The 21898-nt window shown below is 51.5% G+C and overlaps 11 non-coding genes across 11 annotated transcripts; all 11 read right to left on the reverse strand.

The window, feature by feature from the left end:
* Positions 1-8232: 8232 nt before the first annotated feature.
* On the reverse strand, positions 8233-8304 carry Trnag-ucc (transfer RNA glycine (anticodon UCC)). Its single transcript has one exon. It is a non-coding gene; the product is annotated as a tRNA-Gly (tRNA).
* A 1217-nt stretch (positions 8305-9521) lies between these two features.
* On the reverse strand, positions 9522-9593 carry Trnag-ucc (transfer RNA glycine (anticodon UCC)). The gene has a single exon. It is a non-coding gene; the product is annotated as a tRNA-Gly (tRNA).
* Positions 9594-10803: 1210 nt separating this feature from the next.
* Trnag-ucc (transfer RNA glycine (anticodon UCC)) lies at positions 10804-10875 on the reverse strand. Its single transcript has one exon. It is a non-coding gene; the product is annotated as a tRNA-Gly (tRNA).
* Positions 10876-12084: 1209 nt separating this feature from the next.
* Positions 12085-12156, reverse strand: Trnag-ucc (transfer RNA glycine (anticodon UCC)). The gene has a single exon. It is a non-coding gene; the product is annotated as a tRNA-Gly (tRNA).
* Positions 12157-13365: 1209 nt separating this feature from the next.
* On the reverse strand, positions 13366-13437 carry Trnag-ucc (transfer RNA glycine (anticodon UCC)). The gene has a single exon. It is a non-coding gene; the product is annotated as a tRNA-Gly (tRNA).
* A 1209-nt stretch (positions 13438-14646) lies between these two features.
* Trnag-ucc (transfer RNA glycine (anticodon UCC)) lies at positions 14647-14718 on the reverse strand. Its single transcript has one exon. It is a non-coding gene; the product is annotated as a tRNA-Gly (tRNA).
* Positions 14719-15927: 1209 nt separating this feature from the next.
* Trnag-ucc (transfer RNA glycine (anticodon UCC)) lies at positions 15928-15999 on the reverse strand. The gene has a single exon. It is a non-coding gene; the product is annotated as a tRNA-Gly (tRNA).
* Positions 16000-17208: 1209 nt separating this feature from the next.
* Positions 17209-17280, reverse strand: Trnag-ucc (transfer RNA glycine (anticodon UCC)). Its single transcript has one exon. It is a non-coding gene; the product is annotated as a tRNA-Gly (tRNA).
* Positions 17281-18489: 1209 nt separating this feature from the next.
* Positions 18490-18561, reverse strand: Trnag-ucc (transfer RNA glycine (anticodon UCC)). Its single transcript has one exon. It is a non-coding gene; the product is annotated as a tRNA-Gly (tRNA).
* Positions 18562-19770: 1209 nt separating this feature from the next.
* Trnag-ucc (transfer RNA glycine (anticodon UCC)) lies at positions 19771-19842 on the reverse strand. Its single transcript has one exon. It is a non-coding gene; the product is annotated as a tRNA-Gly (tRNA).
* A 1209-nt stretch (positions 19843-21051) lies between these two features.
* On the reverse strand, positions 21052-21123 carry Trnag-ucc (transfer RNA glycine (anticodon UCC)). The gene has a single exon. It is a non-coding gene; the product is annotated as a tRNA-Gly (tRNA).
* Between the last annotated feature and the right edge of the window lie 775 nt (positions 21124-21898).

Raw genomic sequence — 21898 nt, forward strand, 5'->3', positions numbered from 1 at the left:
GCTAACCAATTGCGCCACTTTTTTTTTTATTTTTCCGGATCAACTGCTTTTTTTTTTTTTTTTTTTGAGGCGCTTGTTTTTTCGTTAGCAAAGCGTACGGCCTACCAACTTTATTTTTATTTTTTTTTAGTTTTTATTATTTTTTTTTTAATATAGCTTTCTGTGTCAGATAAGCGTCGGCAAGGAGGGCAGGGGTCAAAAAATGCTTAGGCCTGGCCTCAATGCCGACCCTCATCCGTCACCTAATGGCGGAATGTCCATTTATAGCGTGGTTTTAATGTTTAATTATTAATTGCCGATCTTGGCTAGGCCTCATAATTGAAAAAAAATTTGAATTGAAGCGCTGATTGAGGATAATCGTTAAATAAATGAATTTCTTGTCGTAATGAATGTGGGAAATAAAATTCGGGACTCCCTTCATTTGTTGCTACTTAAAATTTTAAGGTGAACTGAATCATGTAGTGTTCTTCGCTTCTCCGATTATCGTTGTATAAAAGAAAGTCTTTTGTTTGCTCTTCGCCGTCATCCGATTCCCAGTCACTCAAAGACAATTTTGAGCATGTTGCCGTACATCGTTTTATGGCCTGGATATTTAACTACTCTATCATATTCATTTTTCAGGTACATATGAAAATCAATGATATTGTCAGTCCCTAAGTTATTAATGACATAGCTAACGTAGTTTCCCATTAACCAATGAATTGAGTTATTTTTGGTGGCAGGGAAATACAGTATCTGTGGCCGGAGAAGTGTCTGAGGCTGAAAATTTTCGGTGGACGATCTTGTCAGGAAGGCCAATTGGTCTCTCAACCATTTCCAGTTTTGCAGATGTCCTGCACACGTGAATCTGTGTACTGTTGTATCGAGGAGATTACATTTGAGACAAAGGTTTGTTTGGCTAATCCCGATTGAGTGCAAACGTTCGTTGGTGCTAACTATATTGTTCACCGATTTGTACCATGATGTTTTTGCGTCGGAGGAGAGACCACGTAGGTTAATGTTCTTCCATATAGTTGCCCAATCGTAATGCGGATATTTTGCCTCTATTTTATTCTTCCCTTCATTTTTCTTTCTGAGACACAGAATTGCTCGGGCCGTTAATTGCCGCAAATTAGTTAGTTCGCCATTGATATAACTCAGATCGACGAAAAATGTACGCACATGACGAAGACGGGGATTAATTTTTTGCACATCAACTGGCGCGTGGAGACTTGCAGGTCTAAGAATTTCAAATAACTTAGTTGTAATGCTTGTAGCGTTTTCGTTGAGAAGACTAGTGGTCCGTTTGAGGAAAAGAGCAGAGGCCTTGTTCTTAATGTCAGTTAATCCCAGACCGCCATTGCTGGGATCTAGGGTAGCTGTTCTCCCAGTCACTCTAAACACTTCACCTCGCCATAGGTAGTTAGTGACGAGTGACATTATCTTTCCAGCGATCATGGTGGGGAGTGGAAAGAGTTGCGCCGTATAATAAGCTTTTGATAAGAGGCAGTTATTAATTAAATGGATTCTCTGAAATTGATTTAAAGTTCGGTGCAGATTTTCTCTGATGGCTCCTTGAATGTATCCGGATGTAGTTTTCCAATTAATGGCCGCCATTTTTATTGGACACGTAGTCAGAGTCGTTCCAAGTGATTTGCACTGAGTGACCGGTGTTGCCCAAGTGACAGTTACGTGTTGAAAACCCCGCAGGTTGAGAAATCTGCTCTTATTAGCATTGGTGGTAGCTCCCGACACGCTGCAGTACTTCTTAAGGAGCAGTTCTAATTTGGAAATGTCATCGACGTTCCGTAATACGACGCCTACATCATCAGCGTATGCATTTGTGACTGTTTTGTGACCTGCTAACGTAATACCTGTTAGGTTGGCGTGAAGACTGCGGAGTAGCGGCTCCAAGGAAAAGACGAATAGAAGCATGGAAAGCGGGCTGCCCTGAGGAACGCCGCGCCGTATCTGGATCTGCTTAGTTCTTTGACAGTTGACAGAGATACTTGCGCTGAATCCCAACGCAACGTTCGTGACCACACTGAGAGCTCGTTCGTCAAAGCCGATTTTTCTCATTGTTGTAAGAAGGAACCTGTGATCCACACGGTCGAAGGCTTTGTGAAAATCAATAAAACAAATGGCACATTTGATGTTCGTCACAGAGGTGATGGCAATTAAATCCCTGTATTCCGCAATACTTTTGAAAATAGTTCTGCCAGGTACACATGACTGATGTTGACTTACTATTTTTTGGGCTAAAAGTGAAAGTCTGTTATTTAACATTCTAGCTATGATTTTATAGTCGGAGTTAAGCAACGAAATAGGGCGAAAGTTGTGTAGATTCCGCTTTGATGTAGTCTTTGGAACTAGTACTATTGTGCATTCTTTCATAGCAGCAGGTAGTGGTTTTCCTTGGATAATCTCGTTTGCCATTTGAGTAAACTTTGCTCCAATGAGTGACCAGTATCGCAGATAAAATTCAATGGGCAACCCATCCGGCCCCGGTGACTTTTGTAAAGGAGACTTGCGGACGGTTTCGTGGACATCCTCTTCAGTGAAATCAGTAAGAAGTCCTTCATTGTCCTCATCTGACAGCTGAGGAACTACGCTGCCAAGAAATTCTTCAAAGGATTCTTCGCATAACTGACCGGCTGAATATAGATTGTGGTAATACTGGTAAACCTCGTTGACGATCTCTTTCTGTGAAGTAACGGTCAGACCGGTCGGAGTCTGGATCTCATCAAGAAAGGTTCGACTCCTATGTTTTGCGTGTCGCAAGAGGTGATACAAGGAAGCAGTTTCGTCCCCTGATAATGACTTGGCTTTCGACTTTACTTTTAGTCCTTCCAGCTGTTGTTGTTTAATGCGGAGTAATTTGGCCTTAGTTTTCTTAATGTCATCCAAACGAATGCCGGAAATGCTCGCCTGTTCATACAAGTTCCGTAACATTGCATAATAAAATTCTATGGTGTTCTTGAGTTCACGGGATCGTTGGAGACTGTAGTGAATTAAAACGCTCCGCAGTTTTGGTTTTGCCCTGTTGCACCACCAGTCCGTAACAGTCACATAGCGATCTACCGAGCGCAAACACATGTTCCACGTTTCGTTGACAACATCGGCTAACTCATTGTCCTGTAGCAAAGATACGTTCAGCTTCCACTGACTTCTGAAGCGGCGAGTTGGTTGTGCCTTTAAATTGATAGAAGCCAGCATACTGCAATGGTCGGAGAAATATACAGGAATTGTCTCGACTTTAACTAAGGCTCTTTCCATACCTTGTGACACATATATCCTATCAATTCTGCTACAGGACTGTGTAGCTATGTACGTATATGCAACAACAGTGGGATATTTAATTTCCCAAGTATCCCTGAGTTTGAGATCCGTAACTAGCCGCTTCAACTCGTTACAGCAATTAAAATTTTTTATTTAATACACAGTTAAAATCGCCGCCAATTAAAAGTTGTGGCGGGTTTTTCCGTAATAGATATATTATTTCTTCTCTAAAAAAATTTGCCCTTTCCGGTCTATTGGAGGTCCCTGACGGGGCATACAGGTTAATAATAGTAACGTCAAAGACTGTAAGACCGATTGCTCTGCCCGAGTCCAGTCTCTCGACATCAGTTTCAGGGATCCCTTCCCGGATTAAAATTGCTGTCCCCACTTTTGTTTCGAGTGAAATATTTAGTATTTCTACATAGCCTGCAACCTTAAGGTCAGGCATCGCGACTTCTTGCAGCAAAGCTATGTCAGTTCCTGATTCGTAAAGGAAATCCTTGAGAGCAGCAATCTTCGGTTCTGACTTAATCCTGTTAATGTTTATAGTTGTTATTGTGTATGCCTGGCACATGTAGCTTCCTTGTGAAAATAAGGAAAAAAAAATCCCTACTGTCAGAGAAAAGTATCAATTACTCCTGGAGGTAATACAAGAAAAAGAAGAAAAAAAAATGATACTAAAAACAGTCAGCTACGAATTTGGCGTATTGGTAATTCCGTTGTCACCGAAATTGTGCAGGAACATGGTGGCACTTAGCAGTATCGTTTCTCGAGTTAGACTTGGCTGTGTCAGTTCAATGACGGATTCTTTACCGGGTCAGACTTATCTTTACAGTGGGGGTTTGCACCATCAAGTTTCTTTGGGTTTTTCTCGGGGGATACTTCAGAAATTATTTCATATGATACGTTTTTGGCTTTCACATCATCTTTTCCAAGTTTTTGTTTATCGGCATTACGAGATGCTTTGAGGTTCGGTTGAGGTTTTAGCCTGCGTCTTTGAACCTCTGCAGTGGCAGTGTGTGACCGCGAGTGATCCGCAACTTGCGCCGATTGGGCGGAAGTGGCCTCTACACAGTCCTGTTTGTTAAGTCTAGTTCCAGTTTCAGTTCCTTCCGCGACCTCCATCGGTGCAACGGGGAGGGAGTGCTGTGTGTCTGTAGATTCGCAAGGCTGAGTCCGATCCATCGCTTGCTGTTCCTCAGAACTCGACTCCTGTGTCGCCGTGATCGGAGCCTGTGTTTTCGCGTCCATGTCTTCTAACGCTGTGGCAACAGCAGCTGGCGGCGGGAGGGCCTCTGCTGCTGGCGTCACCGCCACATGTTTACTGTCTACGTCCTCACCCGCACCCTCACTGCATTGCTTTTGTTTACGGTTGGACTGTGATGTAGCATCGTCAGAACAGTCTTCAGTCATGTCTAAAGGTCTCTTTTTAGTTTGCAGATCGCATTCATGGGTAGAAGAACTGCGATCGGTAATTACATGCAAGGGAGGAAAATCAGCGACATTTACGGCAGTTACATCAGAAGTACGAGCTCCATCATTACTGGCCGGGGGAGGTTGATGATTGTTAGGCAGAACATCATTAAGCGTAAGTCGCTGACGCTGCGTAAGGCTATTTTTAAGGACATAGACACGGCGGGGACAGTCTTGACGGAAATGACCCGTTTCATTACAAATATTACATGTCTGAAACTGCCCTGAGTAGACGATATGCGCTTTATGACCAGCAATAGAAAGGAAGGATGGTATATTGGCTTTAACTTCCATTTCTACTGATCGTATGCCATTGAAACACTGCAATTTATACAATTTTGACCACCTTTCGTTGACAATGGACTGGATCTCCCCGTATTTCGAAAGTGCCTCTTTAATCAGCTGATTATCTACTTCAATGGGAATGTTGAGCACTCTTACAGTTTTATACGTGATATCCGCTTTCCGAATCGAAACACTACTTTTACACCCATCTCTATGCACAAATTCAGCAACACTACCCCACTTCAACAACAGCTTCTCAACATCCACGGGATTAAAAAATTTGACAAAAACACAGTATTTGTCAGCATCTAATTGAGTGGTATGTACGGAATCAGAACTTACTCCAATTACGTCGGTCAGCCAGTCATGGATTTCCAAAGCCGTAGGTTGCACTGCACGTGTTTCCTTCTCGAAGGAGAAAACCAGGGTATTCTTCCGGACAATTCCAGCCATTTTTCGTCAGTTACGAGGAGATCCCGGCAATAAACCGAAATTCCTCCAAAACAGAACCGTTATAACGGACGAAAACACACAGAAACTTTGCACAATGACACCAGTCACGTAGAAACACAGAAATTCACAAACAACAACAAACTAAAACTCAGGTCTTGGCGTCACCACTAACGTACACGGAGCAACGGCGGACACGTCCTAACGCGCAGACAGCTAGAGCCGGAATGCGTTGGAAGGCAACTATGCTCACCATTACACCACCACCGCACAGCCGCTGCTCGCAACGTCGCGCTGTGTCGGCTTCGCACCCGCCGGCAGCGGCCCACGGTGATAGTAGCTGTAGGCGCTTTACGAGGTAGGAGGGTGCATCCACACGCATTCGGGTAGCGCCTCCACGCACGCTGCGTCTTTGGGCAGGACTCGTCGCCGCGGCCGCAACGTTACTCACACGATAGTGATGAGCGGTCGCTATAAGGCAGTGTAGTGGGGGACTCGGCGTGTGTAGCACTTTTTTCGGTCGTATCCGACGTCGCTGGGTGGCAATCCCACTTTCCCTGCAGACAGCTGCTCGGGAATGTGCTCGGCAAGCACGGACGTCATCGGACGTCCGCCCGCAACAAATGCAACTAACAAAATCAGAACAGCAACTAAAAAAGTGGTAGGTTGTTAGCCTACCACGCGGGCGGCCCGGGTTCGATTCCCGGCCGATGCATCGTTTTGCTGTTCTCGCTATAATGCCGCCGCACCGATTGTTCGCTTGAGCTGCGTCAGCCTCAGGAATGTGTAGCAGGATTCGCTGTGAGAAGAACCAAACACGCAGCACGCAAGAGGCCGTACTTGGACGGTCGCGTGCTATTTCTGAACTCTAGCGTCGGCCTGGCCCTGCAGGCCGCTGTGTCCAGGTGCCGCAAGGGCGATGTACTGTAACCTCAGGCAGTGCTGCTTTCCGTTGAAAAAGCTGCGGCAGCAGTTTAATCTAGCCAGTCGGGAAAGAACGTGTAGCAACACAGCAGATTGTTGAGAAAGCGCGAACTGTCTATCTCTAATATGTGGGACTTACCAAGTTTCCTGGGACGTTTGTTGCAACGTGCCTCAGTAGCGCAGTAGGTAGCAAAAAATTAATATTTAATAAAGTTTAATAAGATAAAGTGGTTAAGGCGTCTGACTAGAAATCAGATTCCCTCTTGGAGCGTAGGTTCGAGTCCTACCGACTGCGTCCGTTTTTTTCTTTAGGAAGGAGGAGCAGAAAATTTCGCGGTTTGCCTGTCGTTTTGGTACCTCGCCACACCTCTCCTCTCACAGCCGTTTATAGCGCCTGTCCTTTTGATAAGGGCGAATTCCAAGCGTCAGCTTTCGCGTCAGCCGAGCAAAGTCGGGACAAGTCGGGACATACTACAGGATGGCCTGCTTGGAGAAACGACGGAAAGAAAACGTTAATTTAACAGCAAGTGGCTCACATACTCATACGCGAAAATTTGCGCCCGTTGCGATGGCTGGGAATCGAACCCGGATACTGCTTGGAAGGCAACTATGCTCACCATTACACCACCACCGCACAGCCGCTGCTCGCAACGTCGCGCTGTGTCGGCTTCGCGCCCGCCGGCAGCGGCCCACGTGATAGTAGCTGTAGGCGCTTTACGAGGTAGGAGGGTGCATCCACACGCATTCGGGTAGCGCCTCCACGTACGCTGCGTCTTTGGGAAAGACTCGTCGCCGCGGCCGCAACGTTACTCACACGATAGTGATGAGCGGTCGCTATAAGGCAGTGTAGTGGGGGACTCTGCGTGTGTAGCACTTTTTTCGGTCGTATCCGACGTCGCTGGGTGGCAATCCCACTTTCCCTGCAGACAGCTGCTCGGGAATGTGGTCGGCAAGCACGTACGTCATCGGACGTCCGCCCGCAACAAATGCAACTAACCAAATGAGAACAGCAACTAAAAAAGTGGTAGGTTGTTCGCCTACCACGCGGGCGGCCCGGGTTCGATTCCCGGCCGATGCATCGTTTTGCTGTTCTCGCTATAATGCCGCCGCGCCGATTGTTCGCTTGAGCTGCGTCAGCCTCAGGAATGTGTAGCAGGATTCGCTGTGAGAAGAACCAAACACGCAGCACGCAAGAGGACGTACTTGGACGGTCGCGTGCTATTTCTGAACTCTAGCGTCGGCCTGGCCCTGCAGGCCGCTGTGTCCAGGTGCCGCAAGGGCGATGTACTGTAACCTCAGGCAGTGCTGCTTTCCGTTGAAAATGCTGCGGCAGCAGTTTAATCTAGCCAGTCGGGAAAGCACGTGTAGCAACACAGCAGATTCTTCAGAAAGCGCGAACTGTCTATCTCTAATATGTGGGACTTACCAAGTTTCGTGGGACGTTTGTTGCAACGTGCCTCGGTAGCGCAGTAGGTAGTAAAAAATTAATATTTAATAAAGTTTAATAAGATAAAGTGGTTAAGGCGTCTGACTAGAAATCAGATTCCCTCTGGGAGCATAGGTTCGAGTCCTAACGACTGCGTCGGTTTTTCTTCTTTAGGAGGGAGGAGCAGAAAATTTCGCGGTTTGCCTGTCGTTTTGGTACCTCGCCACACCTCTCCTCTCACAGCCGTTTATAGCGCCTGTCCTTTTGATAAGGGCGAATTCCAAGCGTCAGCTTTCGCGTCAGCTGAGCAAAGTCAGGACATACTACAGGATGGCCTGCTTGGAGAAACGACGGAAAGAAAACGTTAATTTAACAGCAAGTGGCTCACATACTCATACGCGAAAATTTGCGCCCTTTGCGGTGGCCGGGAATCGAACCCGGACCAACTGCTTGGAAGGCAACTATGCTCACCATTACACCACCACCGCACAGCCGCTGCTCGCAACGTCGCGCTGTGTCGGCTTCGCGCCCACCGGCAGCGGCCCACGGTGATAGTAGCTGTAGGCGCTTTACGAGGTAGGAGGGTGCATCCACACGCATTCGGGTAGCGCCTCCACGCACGCTGCGTCTTTGGGCAAGACTCGTCGCCGCGGCCGCAACGTTACTCACACGATAGTGATGAGCGGTCGCTATAAGGCAGTGTAGTGGGGGACTCGGCGTGTGTAGCACTTTTTTCGGCGTATCCGACGTCGCTGGGTGGCAATCCCACTTTCCCTGCAGACAGCTGCTCGGGAATGTGGTTGGCAAGCACGGACGTCATCGGACGTCCGCCCGCAACAAATGCAACTAACCAAATGAGAACAGCAACTAAAAAAGTGGTAGGTTGTTCGCCTACCACGCGGGCGGCCCGGGTTCGATTCCCGGCCGATGCATCGTTTTGCTGTTCTCGCTATAATGCCGCCGCGCCGATTGTTCGCTTGAGCTGCGTCAGCCTCAGGAATGTGTAGCAGGATTCGCTGTGAGAAGAACCAAACACGCAGCACGCAAGAGCCCGTACTTGGACGGTCGCGTGCTATTTCTGAACTCTAGCGTCGGCCTGGCCCTGCAGGCCGCTGTGTCCAGGTGCCGCAAGGGCGATGTACTGTAACCTCAGGCAGTGCTGCTTTCCGTTGAAAAAGCTGCGGCAGCAGTTTAATCTAGCCAGTCGGGAAAGCACGTGTAGCAACACAGCAGATTCTTGAGAAAGGGCGAACTGTCTATCTTTAATATGTGGGACTTACCAAGTTTCCTGGGACGTTTGTTGCAACGTGCCTCGGTAGCGCAGTAGGTAGCAAAAATTAATATTTAATAAAGTTTAATAAGATAAAGTGGTTATGGCGTCTGACTAGAAATCAGATTCCCTCTGGGAGCGTAGGTTCGAGTCCTACCGACTGCGTCCGTTTTTTTTCTTTAGGAAGGAGGAGCAGAAAATTTCGCGGTTTGCCTGTCGTTTTGGTACCTCGCCACACCTCTCCTCTCACAGCCGTTTATAGCGCCTGTCCTTTTGATAAGGGCGAATTCCAAGCGTCAGCTTTCGCGTCGGACGAGCAAAGTCGGGACAAGTCGGGACATACTACAGGATGGCCTGCTTGGAGAAACGACGGAAAGAAAACGTTAATTTAACAGCAAGTGGCTCACATACTAATACGTGAAATTTTGCGCCCGTTGCGGTGGCCGGGAATCGAACCCGGATCAACTGCTTGGAAGGCAACTATGCTCACCATTACACCACCACCGCACAGCCGCTGCTCGCAACGTCGCGCTGTGTCGGCTTCGCACCCGCCGGCAGCGGCCCACGGTGATAGAAGCTGTAGGCGCTTTACGAGGTAGGAGGGTGCATCCACACGCATTCGGGTAGCGCCTCCACGCACGCTGCGTCTTTGGGCAAGACTCGTCGCCGCGGCCGCAACGTTACTCACACGATAGTGATGAGCGGTCGCTATAAGGCAGTGTAGTTGGGGACTCTGCGTGTGTAGCACTTTTTTCGGTCGTATCCGACGTCGCTGGGTGGCAATCCCACTTTCCCTGCAGACAGCTGCTCGGGAATGTGGTCGGCAAGCACGGACGTCATCGGACGTCCGACCGCAACAAATGCAACTAACAAAATGAGAACAGCAACTAAAAAAGTGGTAGGTTGTTCGCCTACCACGCGGGCGGCCCGGGTTCGATTCCGGGCCGATGCATCGTTTTGCTGTTCTCGCTATAATGCCGCCGCGCCGATTGTTCGCTTGAGCTGCGTCAGCCTCAGGAATGTGTAGCAGGATTCGCTGTGAGAAGAACCAAACACGCAGCACGCAAGAGGCCGTACTTGGACGGTCGTCTGCTATTTCTGAACTCTAGCGTCGGCCTGGCCCTGCAGGCCGCTGTGTCCAGGTGCCGCAAGGGCGATGTACTGTAACCTCAGGCAGTGCTGCTTTCCGTTGAAAAAGCTGCGGCAGCAGTTTAATCTAGCCAGTCGGGAAAGCACGTGTAGCAACACAGCAGATTCTTGAGAAAGCGCGAACTGTCTATCTCTAATATGTGGGACTTACCAAGTTTCCTGGGACGTTTGTTGCATCGTGCCTCGGTAGCGCAGTAGGTAGCAAAAAATTAATATTTAAAAAGATAAAGTGGTTAAGGCGTCTGACTAGAAATCAGATTCCCTCTGGAAGCGTAGGTTCGAGTCCTACCGACTGCGTCCGTTTTTTTTTCTTTAGGAAGGAGGAGCAGAAAATTTCGCGGTTTGCCTGTCGTTTTGGTACCTCGCCACACCTCTCCTCTCACAGCCGTTTATAGCGCCTGTCCTTTTGATAAGGGCGAATTCCAAGCGTCAGCTTTCGCGTCAGCCGAGCAAAGTCGGGACAAGTCGGGGCATACTACAGGATGGCCTGCTTGGAGAAACGACGGAAAGAAAACGTTAATTTAACAGCACGTGGCTCACATACTCATACGCGAAAATTTGCGCCCGTTGCGGTGGCCGGGAATCGAACCCGGCTCAACTGCTTGGAAGGCAACTATGCTCACCATTACACGACCACCGCACAGCCGCTGCTCGCAACGTCGCGCAGTGTCGGCTTCGCGCCCGCCGGCAGCGGCCCACGGTGATAGTAGCTGTAGGCGCTTTACGAGGTAGGAGGGTGCATCCACACGCATTCGGGTAGCGCCTTCACGCACGCTGCGTCTTTGGGCAAGACTCGTCGCCGCGGCCGCAACGTTACTCACACGATAGTGATGAGCGGTCGCTATAAGGCAGTGTAGTGGGGGACACTGCGTGTGTAGCACTTTTTTCGGTCGTATCCGACGTCGCTGGGTGGCAATCCCACTTTCCCTGCAGACAGATGCTCGGGAATGTGGTCGGCAAGGACGGACGTCATCGGACGTCCGCCCGCAACAAATGCAACTAACAAAATGAGAACAGCAACTAAAAAAGTGGTAGGTTGTTCGCCTACCACGCGGGCGGCCCGGGTTCGATTCCCGGCCGATGCATCGTTTTGCTGTTCTCGCTATAATGCCGCCGCGCCGATTGTTCGCTTGAGCTGCGTCAGCCTCAGGAATGTGTAGCAGGATTCGCTGTGAGAAGAACCAAACACGCAGCACGCAAGAGGCCGTACTTGGACGGTCGCGTGCTATTTCTGAACTCTAGCGTCGGCCTGGCCCTGCAGGCCGCTGTGTCCAGGTGCCGCAAGGGCGATGTACTGTAACCTCAGGCAGTGCTGCTTTCCGTTGAAAAAGCTGCGGCAGCTGTTTAATCTAGCCAGTCGGGAAAGCACGTGTAGCAACACAGCAGATTCTTGAGGAAGCGCGAACTGTCTATCTCTAATATGTGGGACTTACCAAGTTTCCTGGGACGTTTGTTGCAACGTGCCTCGGTAGCGCAGTAGGTAGCAAAAAATTAATATTTAATAAAGTTTAATAAGATAAAGTGGTTAAGGCGTCTGACTAGAAATCAGATTCCCTCTGGAAACGTAGGTTCGAGTCCTACCGACTGCGTCCGTTTTTTTTCTTTAGGAAGGAGGAGCAGAAAATTTCGCGGTTTGCCTGTCGTTTTGGTACCTCGCCACACCTCTCCTCTCACAGCCGTTTATAGCGCTTCTCCTTTTGATAAGGATGAATTCCAAGCGTCAGCTTTCGCGTCAGCCGAGCAAAGTCGGGACATACTACAGGATGGCCTGCTTGGAGAAACGACGGAAAGAAAACGTTAATTTAACAGCACGTGGCTCACATACTCATACGCGAAAATTTGCGCCCGTTGCGGTGGCCGGGAATCGAACGCGGATCAACTGCTTGGAAGGCAACTATGCTCACCATTACACCACCACCGCACAGCCGCTGCTCGCAACGTCGCGCTGTGTCGGCTTCGCGCCCGCCGGCAGCGGCCCACGGTGATAGTAGCTGTAGGCGCTTTACGAGGTAGGAGGGTGCATCCACACGCATTCGGGCAGCGCCTCCACGCACGCTGCGTCTTTGGGCAAGACTCGTCGCCGCGGCCGCAACGTTACTCACACGATAGTGATGAGCGGTCGCTATAAGGCAGTGTAGTGGGGGACTCTGCGTGTGTAGCACTTTTTTCGGTCGTATCCGACGTCGCTGGGTGGCAATCCCACTTTCCCTGCAGACAGCTGCTCGGGAATGTGCTCGGCAAGCACGGACGTCATCGGACGTCCGCCCGCAACAAATGCAACTAACAAAATGAGAACAGCAACTAAAAAAGTGGTAGGTTGTTCGCCTACCACGCGGGCGGCCCGGGTTCGATTCCCAGCCGATGCATCGTTATGCTGTTCTCGCTATAATGCCGCCGCGCCGATTGTTCGCTTGAGCTGCGTCAGCCTCAGGAATGTGTAGCAGGATTCGCTGTGAGAAGAATCAAACACGCAGCACGCAAGAGGCCGTACTTGGACGGTCGCGTGCTATTTCTGAACTCTAGCGTCGGCCTGGCCCTGCAGGCCGCTGTGTCCAGGTGCCGCAAGGGCGATGTACTGTAACCTCAGGCAGTGCTGCTTTCCGTTGAAAAAGCTGCGGCAGCAGTTTAATCTAGCCAGTCGGGAAAGCACGTGTAGCAACACAGCAGATTCTTGAGAAAGCGCGAACTGTCTATCTCTAATATGTGGGACTTACCAAGTTTCCTGGGACGTTTGTTGCAACGTGCCTCGGTAGCGCAGTAGGTAGCAAAAAATTAATATTTAAAAAGATAAAGTGGTTAAGGCGTCTGACTAGAAATCAGATTCCCTCTGGAAGCGTAGGTTCGAGTCCTACCGACTGCGTCCGTTTTTTTTCTTTAGGAAGGAGGAGCAGAAAATTTCGCGGTTTGCCTGTCGTTTTGGTACCTCGCCACACCTCTCCTCTCACAGCCGTTTATAGCGCCTGTCCTTTTGATAAGGGCGAATTCCAAGCGTCAGCTTTCGCGTCAGCCGAGCAAAGTCGGGACAAGTCGGGGCATACTACAGGATGGCCTGCTTGGAGAAACGACGGAAAGAAAACGTTAATTTAACAGCACGTGGCTCACATACTCATACGCGAAAATTTGCGCCCGTTGCGGTGGCCGGGAATCGAACCCGGCTCAACTGCTTGGAAGGCAACTATGCTCACCATTACACGACCACCGCACAGCCGCTGCTCGCAACGTCGCGCTGTGTCGGCTTCGCGCCCGCCGGCAGCGGCCCACGGTGATAGTAGCTGTAGGCGCTTTACGAGGTAGGAGGGTGCATCCACACGCATTCGGGTAGCGCCTCCACGCACGCTGCGTCTTTGGGCAAGACTCGTCGCCGCGGCCGCAACGTTACTCACACGATAGTGATGAGCGGTCGCTATAAGGCAGTGTAGTGGGGGACTCTGCGTGTGTAGCACTTTTTTCGGTCGTATCCGACGTCGCTGGGTGGCAATCCCACTTTCCCTGCAGACAGCTGCTCGGGAATGTGCTCGGCAAGCACGGACGTCATCGGACGTCCGCCCGCAACAAATGCAACTAACAAAATGAGAACAGCAACTAAAAAAGTGGTAGGTTGTTCGCCTACCACGCGGGCGGCCCGGGTTCGATTCCCAGCCGATGCATCGTTATGCTGTTCTCGCTATAATGCCGCCGCGCCGATTGTTCGCTTGAGCTGCGTCAGCCTCAGGAATGTGTAGCAGGATTCGCTGTGGGAAGAACCAAACACGCAGCACGCAAGAGGCCGTACTTGGACGGTCGCGTGCTATTTCTGAACTCTAGCGTCGGCCTGGCCCTGCAGGCCGCTGTGTCCAGGTGCCGCAAGGGCGATGTACTGTAACCTCAGGCAGTGCTGCTTTCCGTTGAAAAAGCTGCGGCAGCAGTTTAATCTAGCCAGTCGGGAAAGCACGTGTAGCAACACAGCAGATTCTTGAGAAAGCGCGAACTGTCTATCTCTAATATGTGGGACTTACCAAGTTTCCTGGGACGTTTGTTGCAACGTGCCTCGGTAGCGCAGTAGGTAGCAAAAAATTAATATTTAATAAAGTTTAATAAGATAAAGTGGTTAAGGCGTCTGACTAGAAATCAGATTCCCTCTGGAAACGTAGGTTCGAGTCCTACCGACTGCGTCCGTTTTTTTTCTTTAGGAAGGAGGAGCAGAAAATTTCGCGGTTTGCCTGTCGTTTTGGTACCTCGCCACACCTCTCCTCTCACAGCCGTTTATAGCGCTTCTCCTTTTGATAAGGATGAATTCCAAGCGTCAGCTTTCGCGTCAGCCGAGCAAAGTCGGGACATACTACAGGATGGCCTGCTTGGAGAAACGACGGAAAGAAAACGTTACTTTAACAGCACGTGGCTCACATACTCATACGCGAAAATTTGCGCCCGTTGCGGTGGCCGGGAATCGAACGCGGATCAACTGCTTGGAAGGCAACTATGCTCACCATTACACCACCACCGCACAGCCGCTGCTCGCAACGTCGCGCTGTGTCGGCTTCGCGCCCGCCGGCAGCGGCCCACGGTGATAGTAGCTGTAGGCGCTTTACGAGGTAGGAGGGTGCATCCACACGCATTCGGGCAGCGCCTCCACGCACGCTGCGTCTTTGGGCAAGACTCGTCGCCGCGGCCGCAACGTTACTCACACGATAGTGATGAGCGGTCGCTATAAGGCAGTGTAGTGGGGGACTCTGCGTGTGTAGCACTTTTTTCGGTCGTATCCGACGTCGCTGGGTGGCAATCCCACTTTCCCTGCAGACAGCTGCTCGGGAATGTGCTCGGCAAGCACGGACGTCATCGGACGTCCGCCCGCAACAAATGCAACTAACAAAATGAGAACAGCAACTAAAAAAGTGGTAGGTTGTTCGCCTACCACGCGGGCGGCCCGGGTTCGATTCCCAGCCGATGCATCGTTATGCTGTTCTCGCTATAATGCCGCCGCGCCGATTGTTCGCTTGAGCTGCGTCAGCCTCAGGAATGTGTAGCAGGATTCGCTGTGAGAAGAACCAAACACGCAGCACGCAAGAGGCCGTACTTGGACGGTCGCGTGCTATTTCTGAACTCTAGCGTCGGCCTGGCCCTGCAGGCCGCTGTGTCCAGGTGCCGCAAGGGCGATGTACTGTAACCTCAGGCAGTGCTGCTTTCCGTTGAAAAAGCTGCGGCAGCAGTTTAATCTAGCCAGTCGGGAAAGCACGTGTAGCAACACAGCAGATTCTTGAGAAAGCGCGAACTGTCTATCTCTAATATGTGGGACTTACCAAGTTTCCTGGGACGTTTGTTGCAACGTGCCTCGGTAGCGCAGTAGGTAGCAAAAAATTAATATTTAAAAAGATAAAGTGGTTAAGGCGTCTGACTAGAAATCAGATTCCCTCTGGAAGCGTAGGTTCGAGTCCTACCGACTGCGTCCGTTTTTTTTCTTTAGGAAGGAGGAGCAGAAAATTTCGCGGTTTGCCTGTCGTTTTGGTACCTCGCCACACCTCTCCTCTCACAGCCGTTTATAGCGCCTGTCCTTTTGATAAGGGCGAATTCCAAGCGTCAGCTTTCGCGTCAGCCGAGCAAAGTCGGGACAAGTCGGGGCATACTACAGGATGGCCTGCTTGGAGAAACGACGGAAAGAAAACGTTAATTTAACAGCACGTGGCTCACATACTCATACGCGAAAATTTGCGCCCGTTGCGGTGGCCGGGAATCGAACCCGGCTCAACTGCTTGGAAGGCAACTATGCTCACCATTACACGACCACCGCACAGCCGCTGCTCGCAACGTCGCGCTGTGTCGGCTTCGCGCCCGCCGGCAGCGGCCCACGGTGATAGTAGCTGTAGGCGCTTTACGAGGTAGGAGGGTGCATCCACACGCATTCGGGTAGCGCCTCCACGCACGCTGCGTCTTTGGGCAAGACTCGTCGCCGCGGCCGCAACGTTACTCACACGATAGTGATGAGCGGTCGCTATAAGGCAGTGTAGTGGGGGACTCTGCGTGTGTAGCACTTTTTTCGGTCGTATCCGACGTCGCTGGGTGGCAATCCCACTTTCCCTGCAGACAGCTGCTCGGGAATGTGCTCGGCAAGCACGGACGTCATCGGACGTCCGCCCGCAACAAATGCAACTAACAAAATGAGAACAGCAACTAAAAAAGTGGTAGGTTGTTCGCCTACCACGCGGGCGGCCCGGGTTCGATTCCTAGCCGATGCATCGTTATGCTGTTCTCGCTATAATGCCGCCGCGCCGATTGTTCGCTTGAGCTGCGTCAGCCTCAGGAATGTGTAGAAGGATTCGCTGTGAGAAGAACCAAACACGCAGCACGCAAGAGGCCGTACTTGGACGGTCGCGTGCTATTTCTGAACTCTAGCGTCGGCCTGGCCCTGCAGGCCGCTGTGTCCAGGTGCCGCAAGGGCGATGTACTGTAACCTCAGGCAGTGCTGCTTTCCGTTGAAAAAGCTGCGGCAGCAGTTTAATCTAGCCAGTCGGGAAAGCACGTGTAGCAACACAGCAGATTCTTGAGAAAGCGCGAACTGTCTATCTCTAATATGTGGGACTTACCAAGTTTCCTGGGACGTTTGTTGCAACGTGCCTCGGTAGCGCAGTAGGTAGCAAAAAATTAATATTTAAAAAGATAAAGTGGTTAAGGCGTCTGACTAGAAATCAGATTCCCTCTGGAAGCGTAGGTTCGAGTCCTACCGACTGCGTCCGTTTTTTTTCTTTAGGAAGGAGGAGCAGAAAATTTCGCGGTTTGCCTGTCGTTTTGGTACCTCGCCACACCTCTCCTGTCACAGCCGTTTATAGCGCCTGTCCTTTTGATAAGGGCGAATTCCAAGCGTCAGCTTTCGCGTCAGCCGAGCAAAGTCGGGACAAGTCGGGACATACTACAGGATGGCCTGCTTGGAGAAACGACGGAAAGAAAACGTTAATTTAACAGCACGTGGCTCACATACTCATACGCGAAAATTTGCGCCAGTTGCGGGGGCCGGGAATCGAACCCGGTTCAACTGCTTGGAAGGCAACTATGCTCACCATTACACCACCACCGCACAGCCGCTGCTCGCAACGTCGCGCTGTGTCGGCTTCGCGCCCGCCGGCAGCGGCCCACGGTGATAGTAGCTGTAGGCGCTTTACGAGGTAGGAGGGTGCATCCACACGCATTCGGGTAGCGCCTCCACGCACGCTGCGTCTTTGGGCAAGACTCGTCGCCGCGGCCGCAACGTTACTCACACGATAGTGATGAGCGGTCGCTATAAGGCAGTGTAGTGGGGGAATCGGCGTGTGTAGCACTTTTTTCGGTCGTATCCGACGTCGCTGGGTGGCAATCCCACTTTCCCTGCAGACAGCTGCTCGGGAATGTGGTCGGCAAGGACGGACGTCATCGGACGTCCGCCCGCAACAAATGCAACTAACCAAATGAGAACAGCAACTAAAAAAGTGGTAGGTTGTTCGCCTACCACGCGGGCGGCCCGGGTTCGATTCCCGGCCGATGCATCGTTTTGCTGTTCTCGCTATAATGCCGCCGCGCCGATTGTTCGCTTGAGCTGCGTCAGCCTCAGGAATGTGTAGCAGGATTCGCTGTGAGAAGAACCAAACACGCAGCACGCAAGAGCCCGTACTTGGACGGTCGCGTGCTATTTCTGAACTCTAGCGTCGGCCTGGCCCTGCAGGCCGCTGTGTCCAGGTGCCGCAAGGGCGATGTACTGTAACCTCAGGCAGTGCTGCTTTCCGTTGAAAAAGCTGCGGCAGCAGTTTAATCTAGCCAGTCGGGAAAGCACGTGTAGCAACACAGCAGATTCTTGAGAAAGGGCGAACTGTCTATCTTTAATATGTGGGACTTACCAAGTTTCCTGGGACGTTTGTTGCAACGTGCCTCGGTAGCGCAGTAGGTAGCAAAAAATTAATATTTAAAAAGATAAAGTGGTTAAGGCGTCTGACTAGAAATCAGATTCCCTCTGGAAGCGTAGGTTCGAGTCCTACCGACTGCGTCCGTTTTTTTTCTTTAGGAAGGAGGAGCAGAAAATTTCGCGGTTTGCCTGTCGTTTTGGTACCTCGCCACACCTCTCCTGTCACAGCCGTTTATAGCGCCTGTCCTTTTGATAAGGGCGAATTCCAAGCGTCAGCTTTCGCGTCAGCCGAGCAAAGTCGGGACAAGTCGGGACATACTACAGGATGGCCTGCTTGGAGAAACGACGGAAAGAAAACGTTAATTTAACAGCACGTGGCTCACATACTCATACGCGAAAATTTGCGCCCGTTGCGGTGGCCGGGAATCGAACGCGGATCAACTGCTTGGAAGGCAACTATGCTCACCATTACACCACCACCGCACAGCCGCTGCTCGCAACGTCGCGCTGTGTCGGCTTCGCGCCCGCCGGCAGCGGCCCACGGTGATAGTAGCTGTAGGCGCTTTACGAGGTAGGAGGGTGCATCCACACGCATTCGGGTAGCGCCTCCACGCACGCTGCGTCTTTGGGCAAGACTCGTCGCCGCGGCCGCAACGTTACTCACACGATAGTGATGAGCGGTCGCTATAAGGCAGTGTAGTGGGGGACTCTCCGTGTGTAGCACTTTTTTCGGTCGTATCCGACGTCGCTGGGTGGCAATCCCACTTTCCCTGCAGACAGCTGCTCGGGAATGTTGTCGGCATGCACGGACGTCATCGGACGTCCTCCCGCAACAAATGCAACTAACAAAATGAGAACATCAACTAAAAAAGTGGTAGGTTGTTCGCCTACCACGCGGGCGGCCCGGGTTCGATTCCCAGCCGATGCATCGTTTTGCTGTTCTCGCTATAATGCCGCCGCGCCGATTGTTCGCTTGAGCTGCGTCAGCCTCAGGAATGTGTAGCAGGATTCGCTGTGAGAAGAACCAAACACGCAGCACGCAAGAGGCCGTACTTGGACGGTCGCGTGCTATTTCTGAACTCTAGCGTCGGCCTGGCCCTGCAGGCCGCTGTGTCCAGGTGCCGCAAGGGCGATGTACTGTAACCTCAGGCAGTGCTGCTTTCCGTTGAAAAAGCTGCGGCAGCAGTTTAATCTAGCCAGTCGGGAAAGCACGTGTAGCAACACAGCAGATTCTTGAGAAAGCGCGAACTGTCTATCTCTAATATGTGGGACTTACCAAGTTTCCTGGGACGTTTGTTGCAACGTGCCTCGGTAGCGCAGTAGGTAGCAAAAAATTAATATTTAAAAAGATAAAGTGGTTAAGGCGTCTGACTAGAAATCAGATTCCCTCTGGAAGCGTAGGTTCGAGTCCTACCGACTGCGTCCGTTTTTTTTCTTTAGGAAGGAGGAGCAGAAAATTTCGCGGTTTGCCTGTCGTTTTGGTACCTCGCCACACCTCTCCTCTCACAGCCGTTTATAGCGCCTGTCCTTTTGATAAGGGCGAATTCCAAGCGTCAGCTTTCGCGTCAGCCGAGCAAAGTCGGGACAAGTCGGGGCATACTACAGGATGGCCTGCTTGGAGAAACGACGGAAAGAAAACGTTAATTTAACAGCACGTGGCTCACATACTCATACGCGAAAATTTGCGCCCGTTGCGGTGGCCGGGAATCGAACCCGGCTCAACTGCTTGGAAGGCAACTATGCTCACCATTACACCACCACCGCACAGCCGCTGCTCGCAACGTCGCGCTGTGTCGGCTTCGCGCCCGCCGGCAGCGGCCCACGGTGATAGTAGCTGTAGGCGCTTTACGAGGTAGGAGGGTGCATCCACACGCATTCGGGTAGCGCCTCCACGCACGCTGCGTCTTTGGGCAAGACTCGTCGCCGCGGCCGCAACGTTACTCACACGATAGTGATGAGCGGTCGCTATAAGGCAGTGTAGTGGGGGACTCTGCGTGTGTAGCACTTTTTTCGGTCGTATCCGACGTCGCTGGGTGGCAATCCCACTTTCCCTGCAGACAGCTGCTCGGGAATGTGCTCGGCAAGCACGGACGTCATCGGACGTCCGCCCGCAACAAATGCAACTAACAAAATGAGAACAGCAACTAAAAAAGTGGTAGGTTGTTCGCCTACCACGCGGGCGGCCCGGGTTCGATTCCCAGCCGATGCATCGTTATGCTGTTCTCGCTATAATGCCGCCGCGCCGATTGTTCGCTTGAGCTGCGTCAGCCTCAGGAATGTGTAGCAGGATTCGCTGTGAGAAGAACCAAACACGCAGCACGCAAGAGGCCGTACTTGGACGGCCGCGTGCTATTTCTGAACTCTAGCGTCGGCCTGGCCCTGCAGGCCGCTGTGTCCAGGTGCCGCAAGGGCGATGTACTGTAACCTCAGGCAGTGCTGCTTTCCGTTGAAAAAGCTGCGGCAGCAGTTTAATCTAGCCAGTCGGGAAAGCACGTGTAGCAACACAGCAGATTCTTGAGAAAGCGCGAACTGTCTATCTCTAATATGTGGGACTTACCAAGTTTCCTGGGACGTTTGTTGCAACGTGCCTCGGTAGCGCAGTAGGTAGCAAAAAATTAATATTTAAAAAGATAAAGTGGTTAAGGCGTCTGACTAGAAATCAGATTCCCTCTGGAAGCGTAGGTTCGAGTCCTACCGACTGCGTCCGTTTTTTTTCTTTAGGAAGGAGGAGCAGAAAATTTCGCGGTTTGCCTGTCGTTTTGGTACCTCGCCACACCTCTCCTGTCACAGCCGTTTATAGCGCCTGTCCTTTTGATAAGGGCGAATTCCAAGCGTCAGCTTTCGCGTCAGCCGAGCAAAGTCGGGACAAGTCGGGACATACTACAGGATGGCCTGCTTGGAGAAACGACGGAAAGAAAACGTTAATTTAACAGCACGTGGCTCACATACTCATACGCGAAAATTTGCGCCAGTTGCGGTGGCCGGGAATCGAACCCGGTTCAACTGCTTGGAAGGCAACTATGCTCACCATTACACCACCACCGCACAGCCGCTGCTCGCAACGTCGCGCTGTGTCGGCTTCGCGCCCGCCGGCAGCGGCCCACGGTGATAGTAGCTGTAGGCGCTTTACGAGGTAGGAGGGTGCATCCACACGCATTCGGGTAGCGCCTCCACGCACGCTGCGTCTTTGGGCAAGACTCGTCGCCGCGGCCGCAACGTTACTCACACGATAGTGATGAGCGGTCGCTATAAGGCAGTGTAGTGGGGGAATCGGCGTGTGTAGCACTTTTTTCGGTCGTATCCGACGTCGCTGGGTGGCAATCCCACTTTCCCTGCAGACAGCTGCTCGGGAATGTGGTCGGCAAGCACGGACGTCATCGGACGTCCGCCCGCAACAAATGCAACTAACCAAATGAGAACAGCAACTAAAAAAGTGGTAGGTTGTTCGCCTACCACGCGGGCGGCCCGGGTTCGATTCCCGGCCGATGCATCGTTTTGCTGTTCTCGCTATAATGCCGCCGCGCCGATTGTTCGCTTGAGCTGCGTCAGCCTCAGGAATGTGTAGCAGGATTCGCTGTGAGAAGAACCAAACACGCAGCACGCAAGAGGCCGTACTTGGACGGTCGCGTGCTATTTCTGAACTCTAGCGTCGGCCTGGCCCTGCAGGCCGCTGTGTCCAGGTGCCGCAAGGGCGATGTACTGTAACCTCAGGCAGTGCTGCTTTCCGTTGAAAAAGCTGCGGCAGCAGTTTAATGTAGCCAGTCGGGAAAGCACGTGTAGGAACACAGCAGATTGTTGAGAAAGCGCGAACTGTCTATCT

This window comes from Schistocerca cancellata, chromosome 4 (genome assembly GCF_023864275.1).
Source record: "Schistocerca cancellata isolate TAMUIC-IGC-003103 chromosome 4, iqSchCanc2.1, whole genome shotgun sequence".
Taxonomy (NCBI): domain Eukaryota; kingdom Metazoa; phylum Arthropoda; class Insecta; order Orthoptera; family Acrididae; genus Schistocerca; species Schistocerca cancellata.